General features: G+C 51.1%; 1 long non-coding RNA gene across 1 annotated transcript in view; it reads left to right on the forward strand.

The window, feature by feature from the left end:
• Window positions 1–21,356, forward strand: part of LOC124987551 (uncharacterized) — a 37,602-nt gene extending 16,246 nt beyond the window's left edge. Inside the window, exons 2-3 of the long non-coding RNA XR_007109206.1 lie at window positions 17,748–19,663; window positions 20,616–21,356. This is a non-coding gene — a long non-coding RNA (uncharacterized LOC124987551). The remainder of the gene's footprint in view (window positions 1–17,747; window positions 19,664–20,615) is intronic.
• Window positions 21,357–22,942: the final 1,586 nt, after the last annotated feature.

Here is a 22,942-nt window from a genome sequence, read left to right on the forward strand (position 1 = left end):
ATAGCTAACTAATACACCAACTCTCATAACTGTTCTATCTTGACTAACTGCTGCTTAACTTCCATTAGAGCAGAAGATGGCTTTGAGAGTTTTCTGATCCCTTAACACATTGAGTAACAGAATATTTGTCAGAGCCATGATCACTTGGACATTGCTATAAAATGTTTTTGGGATTCATGGCTTCAAGTGATCTGACTCCATTTTTTCCATCTACTCCCATCTCCTGAAACCCTGATGCAACCCATATTCAAGTTACACTGAATTTTTCATACTCTGTGAACATATTAATAACTTAATCATTTATTGTGTATTCTCAGGACATTGGGTCCAAGCCCATGGTTTTCAGAACCTCTCTATGGAGAAGATACTAGTATTAGCACCACTGTATGTGGATCAGGAAGCTGCTTACTATGGTTTGGGTGGCCCCTCCAAAACTCCTGTTGGAATTTAATATCCACTGTGAGGTTTTAGAAGTGGGGTTTTTCAGAGGTGATTAGGTCATGAGGACTCTGCCTCCACGAATGGACTCATTCACTGATGGATTGATGGATTAATGGGTTATCTTCAAAGTGGGTCAGTTAGGCTCTGTTGCCATATGATCCCCTGGGGTGCCCCAGGACTCTGAGACCCCACCAGCAAGAAGGATCTCACCATATGTGGCCCCTCAAACTTAGACCTCCCAGCTTCCAGAAACATGAAACGAATAAAGCTTAATTCTTTACAAATTCCCCAGTCTCAGCTGTTCTGTTATAGCAACAGAAGACAGACCAAGATAGCACTTTAGAAAGATCACGGAGCGAGAGGATCAGCTAGCATGTGAAGTGACAAGCCTGACGGTGTGGTCTGAGCTGCTCTGACGCTCTGCCACTTATGGCTCCTCCCTCTCCTTGCCGACAGGATGCCCTCTTTGGTTGCTCTCCCCCTTCTCCAGCAGGTGAGCACCTACTTCTATTTAAAGGCTCAACTATCACCTCCCCCTGCCACCTTCCCCTGACATTCTTACCCAGTAAACAAATATTTATGGAGGGACTAGCAATGGACAGGCATAGTTCCACAGGCTGGGCATGCAGCAGGGAAAACAAAGCAACAAACAAAAATAGAAAGAAAAACAAAGTTCCTGCATTTAAGGAGATAGCATTCTGATGGAAGAAAATAAACAAGCAGATACATGAGACCATTTTGAAAGTGGAGCTCACGGCCATGCGGATGGATTGGTTCAGGGGATAAAGGAAGATAATACCTCAGTACCCAAGTGCCTCTCTTAGGCAACTAGTGTCATTTCTTGTGGGTGGGGAAGACGTGAAGAAAATCAGTGTGCGTGTGTGTAGATACTCAGCAGTAATTCAATGACTCCCTTTTAGACGAGTTACATTTTAGAATCTATGGACATTCTATTTCTTAGTGGGCAGTTGTCCTGAGTCTGCACTTCACTGCCTATGCCTGGGATGGAGAAATGAATCTGAAAACCATCAGTGTGCAGATGGTGTTTAAATCCATGGACACGGATGAACTGAAGCAGGAAGAGTATGTATATAGAAAAGAGGGCCCAGGTATGGTCCTGCTTTTGATCAGTTTAGTGCCCTACCTGCCCACAGCTCCATCACACTTGTTGAAATCGTATGCTCCTCGGTGCACATACATTGAGGTAGGATATGTGGGAAGATACCATGTTTTATGTCTGTGGTCACCATGCACAATGGAAAACGTGATCCACAGTAGGTGGTCACCAGATGTTAACATAACTACGTGATTGAATAGAGAATGGCTCTAGCTGGCCCTGGTCAAGTTCTCGCTTTTGCCCTTCCAGAATGTAGCTCACACCCTAACCTGAGGCGGTCAGGTATCTGATGCTACCCTGGGGAATTGCCCTCCTATGAGTGGCTGTCAGGAGATGAGATGGTCAAAGCCAAGCTGTGACTTAGGGGTGTTGCAGCTGAATGGTCCAGAGCAGGACAGATGGGAGTCCAGGAAGGAAGAGACTTTTAGGAAAGTGAGGAGGAAAAAATCGAACCATTTTCCCAGGAGATGCCAGCATGTATAATATAACAGTGATTTAGCAAATCATTAGAACTTGAGTTGTTAAAAAAAATCCAGGAGGGACAAAACTAATTAATGATGATTGTTAGAAGGGATCTCAGAGTCTCAGGGAGAAGGAGGAGGAGTAGGGGAACAGGATTCAGCTTCATCAAGTTGTGCTAAGTGCTAGATGTTTTATATAAGTCATCTCCTTTTTTTTTTTTTTTCCTGGCAACAGAGGTGGAGCCTGGAGGTACTCGACCACTGAACTACCTTCCTACCTTTTTTTGAGACAGGGTCTTGCTAATTTGCCCAGGCTGACCTCAAACTTGTGATCCTCCTGACTCAACCTCCTGAGCATCAGGAATTACAGGTGTGCACCATCACACCTGACGATTTTGTCATATTTATTTCTGTGTTTGCTTATTTGTGGTGCTGGGGATAGAACCCAGGGCCTCCTGCATGCTAGGCAAGTACTGTACCATGGAGCTATATCCCCAGTCCTGTGTTTTGAGAATAAGCAGAGGCTTAACATCAAATGCTGGGGAGGAGATTGTTGAGATGGGTCTTGGAATAGAAGAAGGTGTTTGACTGCTGGAGAAGGGGAGAGAGTGCCACAGAGAGGGGACAGTGTGAGCAAACAGTGGGCTCTACAAAGCAGAGAGTATCTGAGAAGCCCAGACTTGGAACTCTGATGTTGGAACCCGTGTTTGTTCAGTTCTCTACTGTCAAGAAACGAAAGCTTGGTTGGCAGAGAGTGTATTAAAAAGCGACTCAGTCCTGAGGTCAGAGTTGAGTTCTGTCGACAACAGGAAGGCACCCTCTCATTGTCTTCTGGCTTCCATTGTTGTAGATGGAGTGTCGGCTGTGTGTCTAATTCCCAATCTTTTATAAGGTTATTTATCTTCTGCTCAGTTCCTTTACCTGTTTTTAAGGTTTTATCTACAGCTTTGGCTTTTGGTAGCCTTTTAAAATGATGTGCCTAGATATGAATTCCCTTTATTTATCCTGCTTGGGATTATCATAGGGCTTAAACATATGGTTATGTTGATGTCTCTTTTTGTTTTGGCAAATTCTCAGCTGATGCCTTTTCAAATTTTTTTTTTGGCTATATTTTTTTCTGTTTACCCTGAGTCCCTAATAACATTAAAAAGAAAATCCATGGGCTGGGGCTGGGGCTCAGTGGAATAGTGCTTGCCTAGCATGTGTGAGGCACTGGGTTTGATCCTCAGCACCGCATATAAATACATTAAATAAAGATCCATTGATCTTTATTATAAATAAATAAAAAATACAAAGAAAATCACTAAAACTATCTTTTAAGTTCCTAACTTTGATTATTTTATCTTTCAGTCCTAAAATTTCCATTTGGCTTTTTAAAAGTAGTTTTCAGTACTCTGCAAATATTCTGTCATTTCCTTGAACTTGGTAAGCATAGTTACTTTCAAGTCTTGATTACTCCAATAGCTAGAGCCGCTGTAGGTCTGTTTTTGTGGTTTGTTGATTTTTCTGTTTTTTTTTTTTTCTCTTGCTCTCAAACACTACTTGGAATGCTTTGTGCTTCATTCCTTTTTTGTGTGTGTGTGGGATTGAACCCAGCAGTACTTAATCGCTGAGCAACATCCCCAGCCTTTTAAAATACTTTTTAATTTTTATTTTTTATTGTGCGAGAGTGTCTCACCAAGTTACTTAGGGCCTCACTAAGTTGTTGAACCTGGCTTTGAACAGGTGGTCCCCTGGGCTTAGCCTCCTGAATTGCAGGGATTACTGTACCTGGCTGCCTCATTACTTTTTAATTGTGTTTTGGGCATTGTATTTGCAAACTTGTAGAATTAATTTGAGGCCTCAGATGATGCAATGTTCTTCCTAAAAAGATCTATGTTTGCTTCTGCTAGGCTTTTGGGGCTCAGCAATATAGAGTTGCTTAAATCTAATTTCAGGGCTTTGGAAAGCTGGTAGCCAGCAGTAGTCCCTGCAGGGCTGCTCTCCTGCTGGTTCCTGCTTGTAAAGTGCTCCCCACTGCAGGCCCAATCCAAAGCAAGCCCCAGTCATACGCTTTTTTTTGGGTGCTAGGGATTGAACCCGGGGTGCTCAACCACTGAGCCACCTCCCCAGCCCTATTTTGTATTTTATTTAGAGACAGGGCCTCACTGAGTTGCTTAGCACCTCCCTGTTCCTGAGGCTGCCTTTGAACTTGCAGTCCTCCTGCCTCAGCCTCCCGAGTCCCTGGGATCACAGGCCTGCACCACTGCGTCTGGCCCAGACATACTCTTGGTGGGCCTCCGATTCAGCTCCTCCTCCGTTAGCTCCGTGAGACGCTCAAAAGTGGCACTCACCCTCTCTGTCACCCCTTGCAGATTTAGTCAACCCTCCCAGATCTGACACAGCTCAGAGAATGGTCTCATCTCTCTGGGCCTCCTTCTTCCCTGGGATCCTGGCTGGTAATTCTTCACTATTTTGTTAGCTTTCTCAGTTCTTTAAGAAGGCTTTAAATTTTTCATTTTTTTTTTCTTTGAAGAATCATCAGTTTTATTAAAAGCATAACAAAGCATTTATAAACAACAACAAAGTAAACCAACAACAGAGTCACTGGATTTATTCCTTCCTCAGAAGGACATTCTGGCAGACAAATTCTCACCCAGAAACCACTTCTAACGAAAGCATGCGTGACTTTTCTGCCAGCGTATCTTGCCTCTGCACGCCTGGTCTCGGATCCACATGCTTGAGGCAGGGTGCCCATCATTTAGGATTACCGCCATCATCATCATCATCATCATGACCCATGTGTAGTTTACATTTATTGAGAAGAGAGGTGCGATGATTTTACTGCTGTCTTTGAATCTGTTAATGTTTCCCTGATTTTATTTTTGGTGCTGAGGCTTGAACCCAGTGCCTTGCAGCGACCCCCGTTTTCAGTATCAAGCGGAGGCACGGCGGTCTCCTTCCAAGCGCCTCTTTACTTTCTTCCACTTGTCTGGCTGCAGGTCTGCTTCTCTAGCTGTGCTCAGCAGCAATGCGGGTCGCTCTGAATTACTTAGTTTGCTCTTACTGGCAGTGGGCGCTCCCCCTTCCTGGGATCAGTCCTCAGATCTGTCACTAATTGCAGGTGGGACCTGGCGTCTGGGGGCTCTTGTTTCCTGGTTAGTCAGACGGGGAGGAAGACCCTGGGTTTGCTGCCGCAGAAGTTCCTGCAGGAGCAGAAGGGACGAGTGACCTGGAAACGTGGACCCAATACCAGGGCAGTGCTGAAGCCCACTGTTCCTAATCCCATCGCAGGGCCTGCATCGGGCCTCCTGTCACTTCCTCGTCACCAGGTTGGTCAATGGTGCCCTGCTCACGGTGGCAGTTTGATCTTTTTACATTTTATTTAAAAATCTGCTTTTAGTCTTCTCTATGTGCTGCTGGGGATGAAACCCAGGGCCCCCACAGCCTAGGCGTCCTACCACTGAACTCTTTGTTCCTCATTATTTTAATTTTATAATTCATTCCTTCATTTTCGTGGTGCTGGGATGGACCCAGCCAAGTGCTCCGCACTGAACGACCGAGGTGAATTTTTTCCCTTCTTTTCCCACGTGGTTGCATTTCTGGTGTTCGTGTCCCTGGAGTTCCTGCGTCTGGTGACCCGGTGTGCAGCCCTGGGAGCCAGCCTCCAAGCCGGGACCTCTCTCGGCAGCTCCCTCCCTCGGCAGCTCCCTCCCTCGGCAGGGCCCCTCTGCTCAGTTTGCTTACTTCGGCCTCTGTGAACCGCCAGAGCCAGGGCTGACCCCGCTGATCTGTGGATGTGTGGCCGAGACAGGTCCCAGTGTCCTGCCTGGGCTGCGTGTGAGGGGAGTCCGGGCTGCGACGTGATGGCATTTGTGACAGGGTGAGGGAAAGAGCTGGCTGGCCGGTGCTTCAAGGTGCGATTAGATTACAGCGGCTGCCTGTCTGGCGAGGTGGAGACTCTGTCCTGCTGCTTTCAGGCACAGTGGGACCCGCAGTCACGCCCTGGCCGAGCCAGCGGCCTGCCCATCCCACAGTGCCATGCGGCCCTGGGCCTGGGCTTTTTATTTCTTTACTTCTTGTCCTCTGGCTTTATGCTTTTCTTTCTTTCCGAACGTGTGTGTTTCCGCATTGACAAAACATCTGTTGAAAAGTTGCTGGCCACCTGGAATCCTGTCACCGTCTGCCCTGTCCCTTCTCTTACTCCCCTGGCCTTCCGTGTGCAGATCAGTCCCCTTGGAGGGGTTGGGGAGGAGACCCTGGGTTTGGGTGCAGACTCACCAGTTTGAACCTTTGCTTGACCATTTACAACTGAGTGACCCTGAGCAAGTGATTCGGTTTTCTCACCTGTGAAATGAAGAGGGTGATGTCCGTCTCCTGGATCCCACGAGGGTTTCCTGATAAACGTGGTGTTTCTGGTGTGACTTTGGCTCCTTGGATGCATTCAGTGAGCAGTATTTCCTTTCTCTTTTTAGTTTCTTGGTGTGATTTTGGTCATTTTCTGTTAACTGGTCTGGGTAGAGTGTTCCCATGAGGAGTGAGTGACTTGGTTGTGGTCAGGGTGTGATCTTGGTGTCAGGTCCTGTTACCCAGGAGCTGCGGGAGGTGTGCAGTACCCAAACCAAGGCGGGAGAAGGCAGGACCAGGAAGAGGGTCCAGACAGATCCTCGTGGAGGTCACCTGGGGGTTGGAGGCTCCTGTGGCCTTCTTCTCAGGGGCCTGCTGTCCTCCCATCAAAGTGCCATCAAACTGCTCCACCCTCTCTGATTTTCCGCCCATGTGTCCTTTTTCTGGAGCATCAATTTTAGGAGTAGGAATTCATGATCTTGCACCATCAGACATTTCTATATATTTTTAAAGTCTTTTTAAAACAAATACTCTATTGTAGTTTCCCACCCTCTCTAGTTTGCCAGAGTCAGGTCCTGACATATTTTTTATTTAATATGCTTAATTGAAATGGACTCACTTTTGTTTAAAAACTCAAAGTGTTATTTCAGCCTTGACTTATACAATAGTACTGAATAAATCAGGGTTAAGGCATAAGAGGCGTTGGGCCCGACTGGGAGAAACTTACAATGATGAGTTCACGCCCAAGAAGAACGTGGCGTGGTCTCGGTAACTGGCCAGAGCAGGGCAGGGTTCCAGGGTGCTGCTTTCTGCTGTCTTTCTGTATGTCTGTCTCATAAGTCATGGCCATGCTTGCAATTTCTTCCCGTTTTTTTTCCACTAATATAAAATTATAAGCATTTACCCTATGTCATGAAATATTCCTTTCAAATTCCATCTTGGGGACCGAGTTCTCTGTGGTGATTCCGGGTGGCTTCACAACTTCACGGGAACTTCCTGGGACAGGGTCTCCATCTCTTGGGTTATGGGACTCCAAGGAGGGCAAGACGCCCCCACTGCATTCACAACTTGAAGCTTGAGGCTGAAGGACTCAGGTTTTGCTTTGCACTGATGTTCCTGTGGCTGATCCTTCTGTTACAGTTAGGGGTAGTGAATGTAGTGACTTTCATCTGTAGTTTGAGGTAGGAAATTCTTGTTTGATAAAGTGATATGAAAAGCCAAATAAAAATATTATCTCTCATAATAAGCTGGGTTCTCCAGCCCAGAGACTCCAAACAACCTGCTAGAAATGAGAAGGTTGCTGGAGGCCACACCCAGATCACACGTAGGTGACAAATGTTTCCGGTTCATGATCATTCTAGTTTGTTCTGGGCTGTTCGTCTCCCCCTTCCCGGACATCCAGAGGATGGTATAGGATTCCATAAGGAATCAAGCATCTTGGGTGCTCACAGCAGAGCTGTTTGCAAAGCCCAGCTTCCAGCCTGCTTCTGAGACCTGAGTGGCCTTGCCCGTGGGCATCCTTCCACATGTGGTGGCTCTGCCCAAGCTGGCTGCTGCACCGGCCGGCCTGCGGGCTCTCTGCCTGAGCGCCTGCACCCCAAGGCCCATCAGAAGGATTTGAGTGCCCAGAGCCCCCTGCAAAAGCGCAAGTGGGAAGCCAGCATAGACCCAGAGCACGTGAGGACAAACATGAGCGGCGGCTGGGGATGCTGTCCACCGGCTGGCAGCTGGAGAGTCGAGTAGCAGGCTCGGCAGGAGAGGGGCGCGCCTGAGTGGTTTGCACGTCTCAATGGTCCCTAATTAAATATCTCGTTTGAACAAAATGGCTGAAGACAGCAGAGCCGGCTGGCTTCTCCCAGAGGGCTGCGGGAGCCGTGACTCTGGTTGTCTTTTGGGACTTCAGTGGACACCACCCTGAATGGCCAGGTGTCAAAACTGAGTTCCGAAGACCGGGATGGGTGGCCACAGACTGACCATCAGCGCTGGAATGTGGGACTGTACGGGAGAGCCCTGGTCCTCCCAAACTGGGGACGATACCACACCAACAGTGAGAGCGACTTCCAGAAGTGTAAACGACAAGCGAGCCCCAGCTGAGCTGGTTCCGCGTACGTCGTCCCTTGTGGTCGCTGAGAACAGGGAGGCCGGATTCACGTTGCTGAAGTTCAGGATTTTCATGGTTCTTCTAGAAAATTCATCTCTTCGCAAGGAGAACTGTGACCGGAGGTGTTTTCATCAAGTCTCTTTCTCCCAGTTGCTCTCCGCCCCCAGCTTTATTCTGGCTTAGACTCTCAGCCCAGGCCACCCAGGGGCAGTGGGCCACGGACGGGGGCAGCCCCGGCAGCTGCTCCCTCCAAATTCCCTGGGATTCGAGGCGGGCGCTGGGTGATTGCACCGCTGTTATCTGGGATTAGCTATTTTCGCTCCCTGTATTTATATCATGGAAGCAGCAGCGCGAAGCTGCCAGATGCCAGTGTGGGCAAGCTGCTCCTTCCTCTGCACGCACCTGCTGTTCTGTAACACCCGGCAAGGTGGCAGTTGGTGGGACCAGACCTGCCAACCCGCCACCCCTTCCCAAATGTCCAGGGTGGCGATGGGAGACAGGAGAGACAGCTCAGCAGGGCCTGGAAGCGGCCCAGGAGGAGGTGGGGGAGGAGGGCTGGCAGCAGTCCCTGCGGAGGACGCCTGTCACCTCCCTAATCCCCTGAAGTCTCCAAGTCTGGGAGCCCTCCCCGCCTCCCAGCCCCGCGGCACGGACACACCCCACGCTTCCCCAGGATTAGGCAGCCCAGAAGGGTGCACGTGCCCAGAGTCCCAACCGTGAGTGCAGGGAATTCGAAGACCCTGCCCCTCCTGGGTGTCCACCTTGGAGGACAAGGGAGGCTTGTCAGCTCATCTTCAGGAAGCGGCCACGTTTTCTGGAAGGCGTGCTGTCTCACGAGGGCTGGGCAAGAGGACCTCAGCAAGGGTCCTAAAAAGGCAGCCTGATGGCCAGTCTCTGGCGCCTCCAGCGGGGCTTCCTCCATGCTGACTCGATCCCTCTCCCGGGCAAAGGTGGACAATGCCAGGCCGAGGCTGAGCCCCTCAGGAGCCTGGAGGCCACCAGATCAGGAACAGGCCTCCGGCAGAGCCTGGGGTTCGACCCTCATGAATCCACCTGGGAGAATGGACCTTCCGGCACCAGTGCCTGCAGGTGCCCGCTTGGCCGGGGCAGGGGCGCGCTCCACGGGGCGGGCGACAAATGAGCCCCTGCAGGTGCTTATTAAAAACCGGAACGTGCCCTAGTGTAGAGTCTCCCAAAGTTCAGTTGTTTGCACAGCCAGGCAAGATAAACAGAGTGTGTGTCCTTCATCCCGAGTAAGCGGGCCAGAGTCTCCAGTGCTGGAAGTTGTCAGATTTTGGAATATTTGCATAGCCTTCCCTGGCCGAGCGTTCCCAACTTGAAAATCTGAAATCAAATTGCTCTGACATCGGAAACTTGTAAGTTTCAGAGTTTTGGATTTTGGGATTAGGGAGGTTCAACCTTTAATGAATTAAATATGTAAATAAAGGTAGGAGCTTTTATTCCTTTTTTTTTTGTGTGTGTGGTGCTGGGGATGGAACCCAGGGCCTTGTGCATGTGAGGCAGGCACTCTACCAACTGAGCTATGTCCCCAGCCCCAATAAAGGTAGTAAAAATAAGTGCATTAAACCACTGTATTTATTGAAATATTTTTATTGCAATTTATCCACTTAATATAGCTTTTTTCCAGTTGAGTATCAAGAAATTGTGAGTTTAAGGATCAGTTATTTTTTGTCTTAATAGACTTCAAAGTAAATACCTAATATATATGTATATATTTAATATTTTAAAAATATTTTTTAATTGTTGATAGACCTTTATTTTATTCATTTACTTATATGCAGCGCTGAGAATTGAACCCTGTGCCTCACATGTGCTAGCCAAGTTCTCTACCACTGAGCCACAACCCCAGTCAATATATATATATTTTAATCTAGAAACTATCACATATTGGGAAATTCTGTTCCAACTAAGAGAAAGTCAGGAAACTGTGGGGAATCGAGGTGGTCCTGGTGGGCTGGCACGGGGTGGGAGGAGACACATTCGGATGGGGTTTTTTGGTGGGCGTGGGCTGGAGGGCAACTCGATTGACAGGAGGCAGAACAGCATCACACGTCTGGGAGTATTCAATCCCTGAGCGAAAAGGAGAGATATCACTAAAATTCTCTGTCTTGGTGTGTTTTCTGTTGCTGTAACACAGTACCAGAGAATGGGTAAGTTTTAATGAAAAGAGGTTTGCTTTGACTTGATGTTCTGTAGTCCAAGGTGGAGGACCTGCACCTGGTGACAGAAGACCTTCCTGCAGATGGCAAGAGGCAGGAAGTGAGCATGGGTGCATGTCCTCTGATCTCCTCTCCTTATGAAGCCACCAGGATTCAACCATGGAGCTCTGGTCCTGACCACCTCCAGCTGCATGTCAGATGCAGTGTCCGCCTCCTCTGTACCTCACACTGGGGACTGAGATCCAGCCTGTTGTGGAGACCAACCACCTCTGAGCCACAGCACCCTCTAGTGCACGGACACGAAGCTCCCTCTTAACCCAGAGTGACGTTTCCTGGCCCTGTCTAGGCCAGGACTGCAGATCACCCGGCAGGCTGAGCAGTGGCCACCCATGCTGAACAGGCTCCTTCCCTGCTGGAAGGAGGTGGCGTGCTTCTGTGCTTCCCCGCCGGTCACCTCCTCTGCTATGCAGGCGTCACAGGTCACTCTGGCCACTTTGGAAATAGGTGACAAAGCCATTACTTCGCTGATGAAAGGCACCAAGACGATGTTTAGTCACGGCGGGCGCGTGGCCTCCTCTTTCCCAGTGTGTTTGTCACGGAGCTGAGAACGCCAGGCAGGCGATGTCAGGGCTGCTTCTTCACTGAGTGTAAGACTGTCAGCGTTCCCAGCACGAAGGACGCTTTTTAAATTTGATGTTGACAGCTGTTTCCTGCTTTGGGGCACTGTGACTATCGTAAAGAATATTGCACTTCATATCTTTGGTCACACGGCAATATTCCCAGTTATTTTCTAGGACTCGGTTCGGTTCCCAGAAGCAGGGCAGGTGTGGGGTGCTGGGCGTGGGACGTCGCCCTGTGTTCTGTGGAGCGCGTGAGCCTCTGCTCCACGTGCAGCCGGGACCCACGGGGGCCTTAGTCATGTGACTGGGACTGGAAGCGTGTGGATTTCAGATTTTTTTGGAAGAGCGGCGTATCAGTTAGAAGGTACCCGGGGGATGGAACCAAGTCTGAAGGGGTGACGTTCACTTCTGTTTCACCCACGCCGCACACAGAGCCTGAAAGACGGTCTCCCTGCGCTGGCTGGATGGCCTTGAGCTCCTGGGCCCAGCGGTCCTCCTGCGGCAGCCTCCTGATTGCTTGCGAGCACAGCACCTGCGACGACATGTTTTTAATGACTTTAGTAGGAGGCAGGGTTTCACGGCGTGGTCTCTTCCACTGTGACGTCACGGCACGCTTCGGCCTTGGAGGACTCTGCACTTCAGAACTTGGGATTCAGGAGGCTCAGCCTGTAACAGCACCTGAGGGCTGAGGCGGGTGGGTCTGGCCAGGCAGCCTGAGAGCCCAGGGGGTTGCCAGGTACCCCTTTGTGCGTGCGTAGCGTTTCGAAGCTTGTGCACCTGTTAACCAGCACACGTTTAAACACAACGAGCCCCAGCTGCGGCCAGTCGGGGAGCAGAGGTGGACTCTCCCGAGGACCGGCTTCCGTCCTTGCCCGGCTCCTGTCCTTGCCCGGCTCCTGTCCTTGCCCGGCTATTCCGGTGCAGTGGCCCTTGGGGAAGGGTCTGTCCTGCAGGCTGCAGGCGCTCAGTGAGAGCAGCTCTGCTGCACTAAGACCTCGGGACCCCAGGGTCCTCTGGCTCGTGGCCACCAGCCTTCCAGAGGGGAGAGGGAGGAGGCGCAGGAGGCCAGCCCCGGGGGGCTTCTCCCGTCACTGGGGGCACGTGGCAAGGGACACTCCCGACTGCCAAGGGGTCCTGGGAGGAGCACCTGTCGATCCCAGGGGAGGCTGGGGAGCGAGGGTGCCAGGTGACCGGTGGCTTCCTCCTGGGACAGTTCTCTCGCTCTGGGGCTGGGGATGCGAGCAGGGCCAGGCACGCCAGGCGAGCGCTCTTCCAGGGAGCTGCGTCCCGGCCCCGGGGACTCTATGGAAGAATGGTAGGTGTTGTTCCTGTACTGACTGTTTTGCGGTCTTTCCTTTTAACCGAGCCCATGAAGCTGAGGCTAACAAGAGGGCGTGCGTCGGGAGTCGTATAATAGGATCCCTCTGTTTTCCTGGGATCACCCCTCGATGGATCTCCAGCGGTCCCACGGGTCGGCTGTGTCGAAGGGTGTCTTTCTCACATCCTCGGGCAGGAGGGCAACTCTGCCCTGGAGAAACGAGCAGCCTCCGGAGGAATGTGCAGGGATGAGAAGGCACCTGCCGCCCGGCCACCTACCCAGACACTGGGCGGGAAGAGTAAGAGAAGAAACCCAGGCCTGAGAGGGCAGAGAACGCACCTCTGGGTCGCCCGCCCGGATGTGGCAGGACCAGGTCACACTATGTCCTCACTTCAAAGCTGGTGCACTTGGATCCACTGACAAATGTCGGTAGAATTATCGTGCCCTGTCTGCATCCAGCCAAGCAATTAATCCTGTCAAGCTCCCCAGAAACAGTCTTCCAACCCATGTGATTCTGAACCCGTTGATGCTGGCTTTTTCTTCCTTATTTCCAAATAATGTGTTTATTAAGTTATCCTTTTCAAAAAATAATAGACATTCCCATTAAACTGAATATTATTGTCGCAGTGCTGGGGATGGAACCCAGGGCCTCAGGCGTGCAAGCGAGTGTTCTGCCACGAGCTACAGTCCCGCCCTCAGGTAATCCCCTGATTCATCAGTTGTGATACTGCTTGACTTTCAGTTTGCAGGAGAAGGTTTTAGGTCACCTATGTCTTCCACTTCCCTTTTCCTATAGTGGGATTTTTCTGAACATTTTGCAAAATACTTATCATTGACACGATGACTGAAAACATAGTCTGATGATCCACTGTGATTAAGTTTACTTCCTTGTACGACGTTTTTGCTTAGTTCTCTTTGGCTGTCCATCAGCGGTGCTCCACTTTCCAACAGCTCTGTAAACTGACCTGACTTCCGGAGGGGTCGCCCCTATCAGATGATGCATCAGGTTAATATTTTTCATGAAGGGCTTGCTCCTGCTCCTGAAGCTTTCTGAAAAGCTGCTGGTCCTGATGTCCGTTCATCTTTTTCTCGGGGATTTCATTTGCCTTGTGTCGATTCTTTTTATTTCAATCCTTCGTCTTCTTTTATTTCTTGGAGACTATCCTTCACTAGTTTTCTCAGAAATGGTGTAGAAGTGCTAAGATTTTGAGATCTTGCATTCTCAAAGTGTCTTATTTTAATCTTTCCATTTAATCTACAGCACAGTTGGTTATAGACTGAAATGACAAATTTTTAAGATTTTGAAATCGTTTCTCCATTTTTCTCTACCTGCTAAGAAGTCTGTTACCATTTTATTTTTTGATCCTTTTGCATGTGATTCTCCCACCCCCATGAAAGCCACTATCTTTTCTTTGCTGTTCTGAAATTTCAGAATCATGTTCTTTAGTAAAGTTATTTTATCACTAGTCATCTAAGAGCTTTGAGGACTTTAAAAATCTGGAGACTCATTTCTGTAATTTTGTGAAATTTTCTTGTAATATTATTATTAATTGTGGTACCAGGGATGGAACCAGGACCTCAAGCATGGTAGGCAAATGATCCACCACTGAGCTATATCCACAGCCCTTTTGAAATTTCATTTTGAAAGAGAGTCTCCCTAGGTTGCCCAGGCTGGCTTTGAACTTGCCATCCTCCTACCTCAGCCTCCTGAATTGCTGGGATTACAGGGGTGAGCCACCAAGTTCAGCTTTCTTGTATTATTTTTGTGATAATTTTCGTTTTGCCATTTTATCTGTTCTCAGATAATGTTTTCTAGAACTCATGCTGTGTAATTCTTTGATGTTTTCCTCTGAGAACCCTGCATCATCTTTGTGTGCTCTGAATTTCTTAATTTTCTGCTTTGTTTCTGTCCTTCTTGGTAAAGTTCTTCTTCAGGATCTGGGGCTCCTTGCCTCTCAGTTCATATTTAAATAGAGGAAGTGGATTGGAAGCCCTACCTACTCTTAAAAAGTTTAGATCTAATTCATATACCATTAGATCCACCCCTTTAGTGTGTACAATTCAGTGGCTTTTAGTATATTTACAATGTTGTACAGGTAGCACTATTATTTAATTCCAGAACATTCCCTGTCCCCCCTCATGCCCCCCTCCCTCTCTCTAGTAATTACTAACCCACTTTCTGCCTATGTAGGCTGTGCATTCTGGCATTCATAAAAACAGCACCACGCAGCATATGGCCTTTTGTGTTTGACTTCTTTCAACTGGCATGTTTTCAAGGTTCATCTATGTTGTAGCATCTATGTCTTCATTCCTTTAACTTGCTCAATAATATTCCACTGTATGGATATACCACATTCTGTTTATCCATTCACCATTTGATGGACTCTGTATATCCTTTATGGAGGATTTTCAAATGACTCTTGCTTTCACTTTGTTCACCCTTTATCTCATGTGAGGATTTGATGCCTTGTCTTCCTGAACTTTTCTGGGCTTCTGTGGGTCCCTCTACCCGACCCTACAGGCCCTTCAGTTCAATCTGCCTCCTCCGTGCTGGTCTTTTACATTTCTGTATGTATGCTCAGGTTTACCTGTTGGGATTAAGGTGTACATGTGTCCTGGCTTTGTGGGAGATGCAGTTTGTGCATCTCTCTTTTCTTGTCCTTCTGTGATTTTTCAGTGATTTCTGTTTGCCATTTTGAATCTGGAAGTCCTCACTAGGCCACGCGGCATCTTGTAAAGCACAGTAGGTGGAAGAGATGGTGAGTGCTGGGGAGTCATTCATCTGATCGACTCATCCCACCAACATTTCGTGATCACTCATTATGTCCAGGCCCTGTCATAGGTACTGGGATTCAGGTGGCCATGAGAGGGACACATTCAAGGACCTCACACTCCCCTAAGATCCAGCGAGCAAACCCACAGTTACTGATGTGCAGTGGTCCCCCAGACCGTGGGGCCCCCAGATCCCCTGGGGTGCTCTAGCCCTTCTGTGGGGAAAAGCTGGGTGTGCGTGAGCCCACACACTGCTCCAGACTCCACGTCATCTCAGGACGACTTCTGACCCGTGTTCAGGCTGTGTAGACGTGGCTACACTGCAGGCCTTACGGTATAATGAGGTGAGCCGTCTGCACGTGCTCAGTTCATGTGCAACTTCCCTCCACGGTCAGCTGAGTGGGCAGATGTGAGCCCTGACCTGAGCACTGTGGGGACTGAGGCGGGTTCAGAGGCCGGGCCGTGTCTGGGAGCAGCACCCGGGCCTGGGGCACCTCCCAGGTCGGGCTCACGTCTTCCTGAGACCCCGGAAGTGCAGGGGTGTCCTTGCTGCAGGGAGGCCTCCCTGGGGCCGGAGGGAGGCAGAGCCTGGCTGTGGTGCGGCCCCCGTGGTCCCCGTGACGAGGGCCGGTGTGGGAGGCGGCCTTGCAGGCTCTGCCTCCAGAGACCCCAGGCGAGCGGCGTGGGCCAGGAGCGCCTTTGAACCCAGCCCCGCGCTGGGTTTTCCTCAGTGCCTGACTGTGCAGGAAGCAGCCAGTGAGGCACAGGGGCCCCGGGACGGAGAGCAGGCCGAGCCTCCACCCGGGAAGCCTGAGCTGCCAGCGAGGGTGAGCGAGGGGCAGAGCTAAGGAGGCGCCTGGACTGCCATCCGTCCAGTGCTGTCACAGGGCCCGCGGCTGCCCCGGCTACTTTTCAACATCACGCTCCCCTGCCTTTCCTCCTCTCCCGCTTCCTGTCAGCGCGAGATGAAAGGGGCTGACTTCGCACATGTCATCCCAGGTCAGGCAGGAGGCAGGCCCAGCTGGACGCAGGGTCCTCTCTGGGCTTCTGGAGAGAGGCGGAGGGGCGAGGGGCCCGGAGGGGATGGGAGGCTGGGGCGGCGGGCAGTGGGGCCGTGGGCTGGCTTCATCCGGCGTCCCCTCCAGGGCAGAGGCAGGCCGGGGAGGGGGCGCTGTGCCGTCAGGCGTGGCCGCACGTGGGGAAGCCGCTTGGACCCGCGCCTGGCTTGCTCCTCAAGCAGACGCCCCCCTGGGGCCAGGACGCTCCTCTGCAGTCGTCACAGCAGCTGGGAAGGCTCAGCGGAACAGAAACCCAGGGTCCAAGCTTGCTGGGCCCAAGTCCTCGGCCACCCCACAGGCGCCTCTGGCCCTGCCAGGCCGCTTGGATGGAGGAAGGTGCAAGACCTTCAGAGCAGCCGCAGGCGCCTCGAGAAACGGGTGGCGGGTAAGGACCCGTGGGACGTGACTGTGGTCTACACAGCCGTCGGGTGTTGCTGATGGTTGAGATTCTGGAGACCCAGAGGACTCGGGCGGCACGGCGTCCAGAACTTGGTGACACACACATGGAGGTGTCACCACTGTGACACGGACACAGGTCCCCAGGGATGCCTTCTGCTCCCTGCCTGGTGTTTCGGGCCAAGCCCAGGTCCTGCCCCCGGGGGCCCTGCAGGGCTCCTCTGCCTGCCTCTCCAGGGGCTGCGGGCTCCTACGTGGCAGAGGCACACCCGCCTCGGGAAGGGACGCTTTCAGGTCCTAATCCTGGCCTGGCACTACCGAGCTGTGTGACTTCAGGCCAGTCACCTCTGGCGGCCTCCGTTTTTAACCTAGGACAGGTGGGAAAAGAAGGAAAGTAGCTGCCACCGTGCGGGGCTGTGGGTCCCCAAGTGGGACGAGGCACACGGGGTGCGTGGTGTGGGGCGCTCGCCACCGATGACCGCAACCCCGGGGTGGACGAGCCAGGTCCACTTGAGCAGGGGACTCTGCTGAGGCCATTTCTCCAGCCCCTCCTTGCTCCCGCTGGAGTCCTGCTGTCCTAGGACAGAGCCGGCCCAGGGCCGCGTCCGTGCTTTGCTAACGCACCCTAGAAAGGCCTGTTTTCTTAGGAGCTCTGAAGACCGTCTGGGTCCTGGCCCGCAGGAGCGTCTCTGCTCTGGGCTCGGAGACGCCAGCAGTCCAGAGCGTCAGGACCGTGTGACCCTGGACTCTGCCTTCTACCACGCCACACCCAGGAACAGTCCTGCTACCACGAGGTGAGGACTCCATGTGGCCTGAGACGGGACGCGGGGAGAACGCCTGGTCCTGTTCCCTGAGCAATCCAGCCCCGCGCGTTCTCTTTGTGTCGGTCCCCGTAAGTGTGATTTTGAGATGTCTGCAGTAAAACTTGAGAATGAGTCTCCGCATTCCTCCTTCCAGGTCTATGAATGTCTTCATCGTCGGAATGAGTGCACATTCAGGAGGAAGGCTGTGACCGTCACTTGCCGCTTGTGACTTTAGTGTCCAGAGGTCAGCGTGGAGGTGCCAGAGGTCATGGCCACCTTGCCGTTTCATTTGCTCTTCTGCTGAACTCCATCTGTACTTTCAGCCGGTCACTTCTGGGATCAGTGCGGTTCCTGCCTCTGCCCGGTGCTGTGGGAGGTGGCTTGTCCTTTTGTAGCCTCTGTAATGGCTCCTTGAGCACCAGGGCTGGCCTGGGGCAGCGAGTCTGCAGCTTGGCGGTCAGGCCGGAAGGACTGAGGACTGTGCGCCTGTGCGGGTGGGAATTCCAAGCTCAGTGTCCCTTCAAGGGAGAACGGCAGGGGCGGCAGGACAGGGGCCGGCTCCTCCCTGTGGGCTGCTCTGGTTTCAGAGGGAAGCCTGGGGAGATGCCCACCTGGGTCACAGATGGACCTGGGACCCTGAGATGACAGTCGCCAGGCGGCCCACTGCCTCTCTTCAGTTTCTGTCCCACAGAAGAGGGCAGGGCTGGGAAGGAAAGGGGAGATGGGGGGGACGAATGTGTGCGTAGCCAGCATTAATTAATCGCCTGATGCATGCCGAGCTTGCTGAGTGGTTTGTACCCATCAGTGCTAAATTTCATAGCCAGGTGAGACTTACAACTGCTGTTTTATAAAAGAAAAATCAGACTCAGAGAGGCCAAGTCATTTGCCCAGGGACAGTCAGCTGCCAGATGCAGGAGACGGGTTTGAATGGAGTTGGAAGGGGCCTCAAGCCGTGCACACTTCACCTGAAACTGCCGGGAGCCTTCGGACAGGAGCCCAGACTGATGGCAAGTTCCCGCCTGCCACCCCACGGCCCGGTTACTCCGTTCTCTGACCCCCCTGGGAAGCTCTGGCCTCTGTGGCCCTGCAGGTTTTACTGGTCGGGATGTGGCACCAAGCCTCTGTCCCCCATGCACCCATCCTGGGCCCTCGAAGGCGCTGGAAGGTCAAGTGGCCTGCCTCCCTAAGGCCGGGATGTCCTGGGCCTCCTGCCACTGAGCCACACCCACCCTACCCTTCTCTCCCCGATTTCATTAAAAACAATACTCTTTAGGTTAAAACTCCAAGAAAGTGTTAGAAAAAGAAAGGCAAACAAAAATGTCCTAGCCACTGTTGATTAAAAAAAAAAAAAGCCTTCCAACGGAGAAGAGTGCAAGCAGCACGGAGGCAGAAAACCAGGAGCGACCTCCTGGGATTCCTTCCAGAATTTTCTTTTGCACAGATCGACAACTAGTCCTCTAGTTGTTCAGGGATATTTACAGTGTCCACCCACGGGGCCGCCCTGTGCACGTCCTGCCTTGTGCGTCTCCCATCACGTGGCCGGCTCCCTGTCCCGGCAAGTCCTCTCCCGAGCGGGGCGGTGCGCTGTGTGCCCCGGGTGTTCCACGAGGCCTCCCGGTGCGGGCGGGGGTGTCTGGTGTTTCCAGCGTTTTCTTCAGCGTCACAGCGTCACAGCCACCGTACTCCGTGCTCCCTGCAGCCTGGGGACCAGCCCCGCGCACCTGCGGAGGGCCAAGCCCGCGGACGCCCACCTGCTGCCCCCTGGTGGCCATGCCGGGGAGCCGCAGGCCGGCCCCGAGCGCCTGACTCCGCGGCGATCATCAGCCTGTTGGTGTTACAAAGGGAGAAACGTCTTGGGCTCTCAACCCCCAGGGCTGCCCAGTGGCTGGGCCCAGCTCCACCTGACTCCCGGAGGCAGCTGTGCAGATGGGTCAAACGGGGCTGGCCGGATGCTGCTGTGTTTGGGGGACTCGTTGACAGTAATGGGGTGCCCGCTAGGTGCCCTTCTGGGTGCTAAAAGCAGGACAGCCCTTAGGCTGAAGTTTCCACTTTCAGACCTGTTGGAGTCAGGTAAGTTTGGCTTCAACACTTACTTGCTAAGTCCTTTCATCAGTTTACCCACCAGCCACTCACCCACCCACCCAGCCACTCACCCATCCATCCATCTACCACCCACCCACCCCACTCATCCACTCACCCACCCATCTCTCCCTCCATTCATCTGTCCATCCCACTACCCACTCGTCCTTCCTCACCTCTCTCCCTCTTCCCTTCCTCCTCCTCCTCTCCCTACTTTTCCCCTTCCTTTCAATCATTCATAACTAACCTGTTCAGTGCCCACATGTGCACCTTGTGCTAAGTAAGCTCTGAGACCTTGGATGAGTTACTTTACCTCCTTGAACTTGGGCTTCCGCATATGTAAATTGAGCACAACGATATCTGAACTTGGCAGAGTCGTTGGGAAGATTAAATGAAATAACCCGCAGGTGAAGCACCCTCCCCAGATGCTGGATGCCAGTGCCTGGCCCTTGGACTTCCAGCCTCTAGAGCCACAAGCTAAATAAACTTGTGTGCTTTACACGTCACTCGGTCCGTGCCATCCAGTTACAGCAGTAGGGAACAGACCAAGTCACGAGCTGGTCCAACTTCCAGCGTCTCCTCCCTGTCAGGCAGCCCCCTGGCGGGCAGCGGAGTGCTTTCCTGGAGCTGCAGTCCCTGCCCTCCCCTGGGCCCTGCCTCCAGCAGCTCCACTGCCAGCTGAAGCATACGCCCCAGTGGGGTTCAGAGTGTGGAGTGTCAAGCCAGAGTGTCTGGGCTTGAGCTGTGCCTATTGGCTGTGACCTTGGACGAGTAGTTGGCTGACTTGTCTTAGTTTACAAATCTGTGAAATGGGAACCGCACTTCTACCTCTCTCGTCAGGCTGTTTTGAGCAGCTTAGATGAACTAATATTTTAACAGTTCCTGGTGCTCTGGAAACATTATGCACCTGTTAGCTGTTACTGTCATTGTTCTCTGGTTGTAGGTACAGTCACGTGCTACGGCATGACGTCTCGGTCAGTGCCAGGCTGCCTATGATGGTGGCTCCGTGAGATCAGGATGGAGCCAGAACAGGAATTCGTGCTTGAAGGGTTGAGAGAACAGGGTCCTGCAGGAGACGGAGGGGTCCAGGAATGTGCCCCCTGAGGGGTCCAGTGGGAACTTCTGCAGACCCCAACCGGCTCCTTAAAATGTGGAAACCTGGACCCAAGACCAGAAGGCTCACTAACAGGGCAATGGCCACGAGCACCATCTTTCTACAGGCAAATCTGTGGTAAAAAGAGAACACACGGAGCAAGCCACAAAGGACTCTCTGAAAGGAGTGTCACCCCGAGACGCGCCTCAGGCAGGCCCTTCAGGAGGGATCCCGAGGAGGGCACTGCCGTCAGGGACCGCGGCGCTGGGTGCGTGAGGCCGGGCTGCAGTGCGAATGCATTCTTAGTTTTTAACAAAAAAGTTTGACAAATAAAGAAAACATTTTTTTGAAAGCTAAAAGCTTATTGACAGGAGGCATCACAATATCAGACCTTAAACTAGACTACAGAGCTACAGTAACAAAAACGGCATGGCACTGGCACCAAACAGATAGTAGGCCAATGGTAGGGAACAGAAGACACACAGGCAAACCCACATAAATATGGTTATCTCATACTAGAGAAAGGTGCATAAACATACATTGGAGAAAAGATAGCCTCTTCAACAAATGGTGCTGGGAAAACTGGAAATCTGTATGTAGCAAAATGAAATCTAACCCCTCTCTCTCACCCTGATGAAACTCAACTCAGGTGGATCAAGGACCTAGGCATTAGACCAGAGACCCTGTGTCTACTAGAAGAAAAAGTAGGCCCAAATCTCCACCATGTTGGCTCAGGACCTGACTTCCTCAACAATACTCCTAAAGCGCAAGGAGTAAAATCGAGAATCAATAAATGGGATGGAATCAAACTAAAGAGCTTCTTCACAGCAAAGGAAATAATCAACGTGAAAAGAGAGCCCACAGAATTGGAGAAAATCCTTACCACCTGGCTCCTTAGAATGAGCATTAATCTCTACGATATATAAAGAATTAAAAAAACTTAACACCAAAAAACAAAATAATCTAATCAATAAATGTGCTAAGGAACTGAACAGACACTTCACAGAAGAAGAAATATGATTGGTCAGCAAATATATGAACAAATGTTCAACATCTCTAGCAATTAGAGAAAAGCAAAGTTAAACTACACTGAGATTCCATCTCCTTCCAGTCAGCATGGCAATTATCAAGAACACAGGTAGCAATAAATGTTGGTGAGGATGCGGGGGAAAAGGTTCACTCACACATTGCTGGTGGGGTTGCAAATTGGTGTGGCCACTCTGGAAAGCAGCAAGGAGATTCCTCAGGAAACCTGAATGGACCCACCATTTGACCCAATTATCCCACTCCTTGGTTTATACCCAAAGGACTTAAAATCAGCACACTACAGTGACACAGTCACATCAATGTTTATAGCAGCTCAACTCACAATAGCTAAACTGTGGAACCAACCTAGGTGCCCTTCAAAAGATGAGTGGATAAAGAAAATGTGGCATATATACACAATGGAATATTACTCAGCCATAAGGAGTAAATTATGACTTTTGCTGGTAGATGGATGGAACTAGAGACTATCATGCTAAGTGAAATAAACCAATTCCAAAACACCAAAGGCTGAATGTTCTCTCTGATATGCAGATGCGACTCACAACAAAGGGGAGGGGAGGGAAGAATAGAAGTTCATTGGATTAGACAAAGGGAAGTGAAGGGAAGGGGGATGGGAATAGGAAAGACAGTGGAATGAGTCGACTCACTTTCCTGTGACCAGCGTGACTCCAGGTCTGTCCAACCACAAGAATGGGCTTATGCTCCATGTGTGTATATGTCAAAATACACTCTGCTGCTGTGTGTAGCTAAAAATAACAACAACAAAAAGAACAAAAAATGACTTATCATCCCTACTTATGACCAGCTTTTTTACAAGGCTTATGGTATGTGGATATTAGGGAAGAAAATGTGCACAGCTGGGCGGTTTGTGTTTTAAGCTAAGTGTTGTTACAAAGTAGTCAAAAATTTAAAAAAAATTTAAAAGTTTATAAAGAAAAATGGTTACAAGCAGCTAATTTGGAGGACTTCTGTGTACACTGGGGACAGTTGACAGTCTGCCCTGTCCTGCGCCTTCGCGTCCCTGGTGCTGTCACTCGCCCAGAGTGACTGCCAGGCCTGCAGGCTCCGTTCCCGGCCAGGGCCCTAGACAGGGGCACCGATTAAAAACCCTTTGTGCTGTATTTTTGCTG

This window comes from Sciurus carolinensis, chromosome 6 (assembly GCF_902686445.1).
Source record: "Sciurus carolinensis chromosome 6, mSciCar1.2, whole genome shotgun sequence".
Lineage (NCBI taxonomy): Eukaryota > Metazoa > Chordata > Mammalia > Rodentia > Sciuridae > Sciurus > Sciurus carolinensis.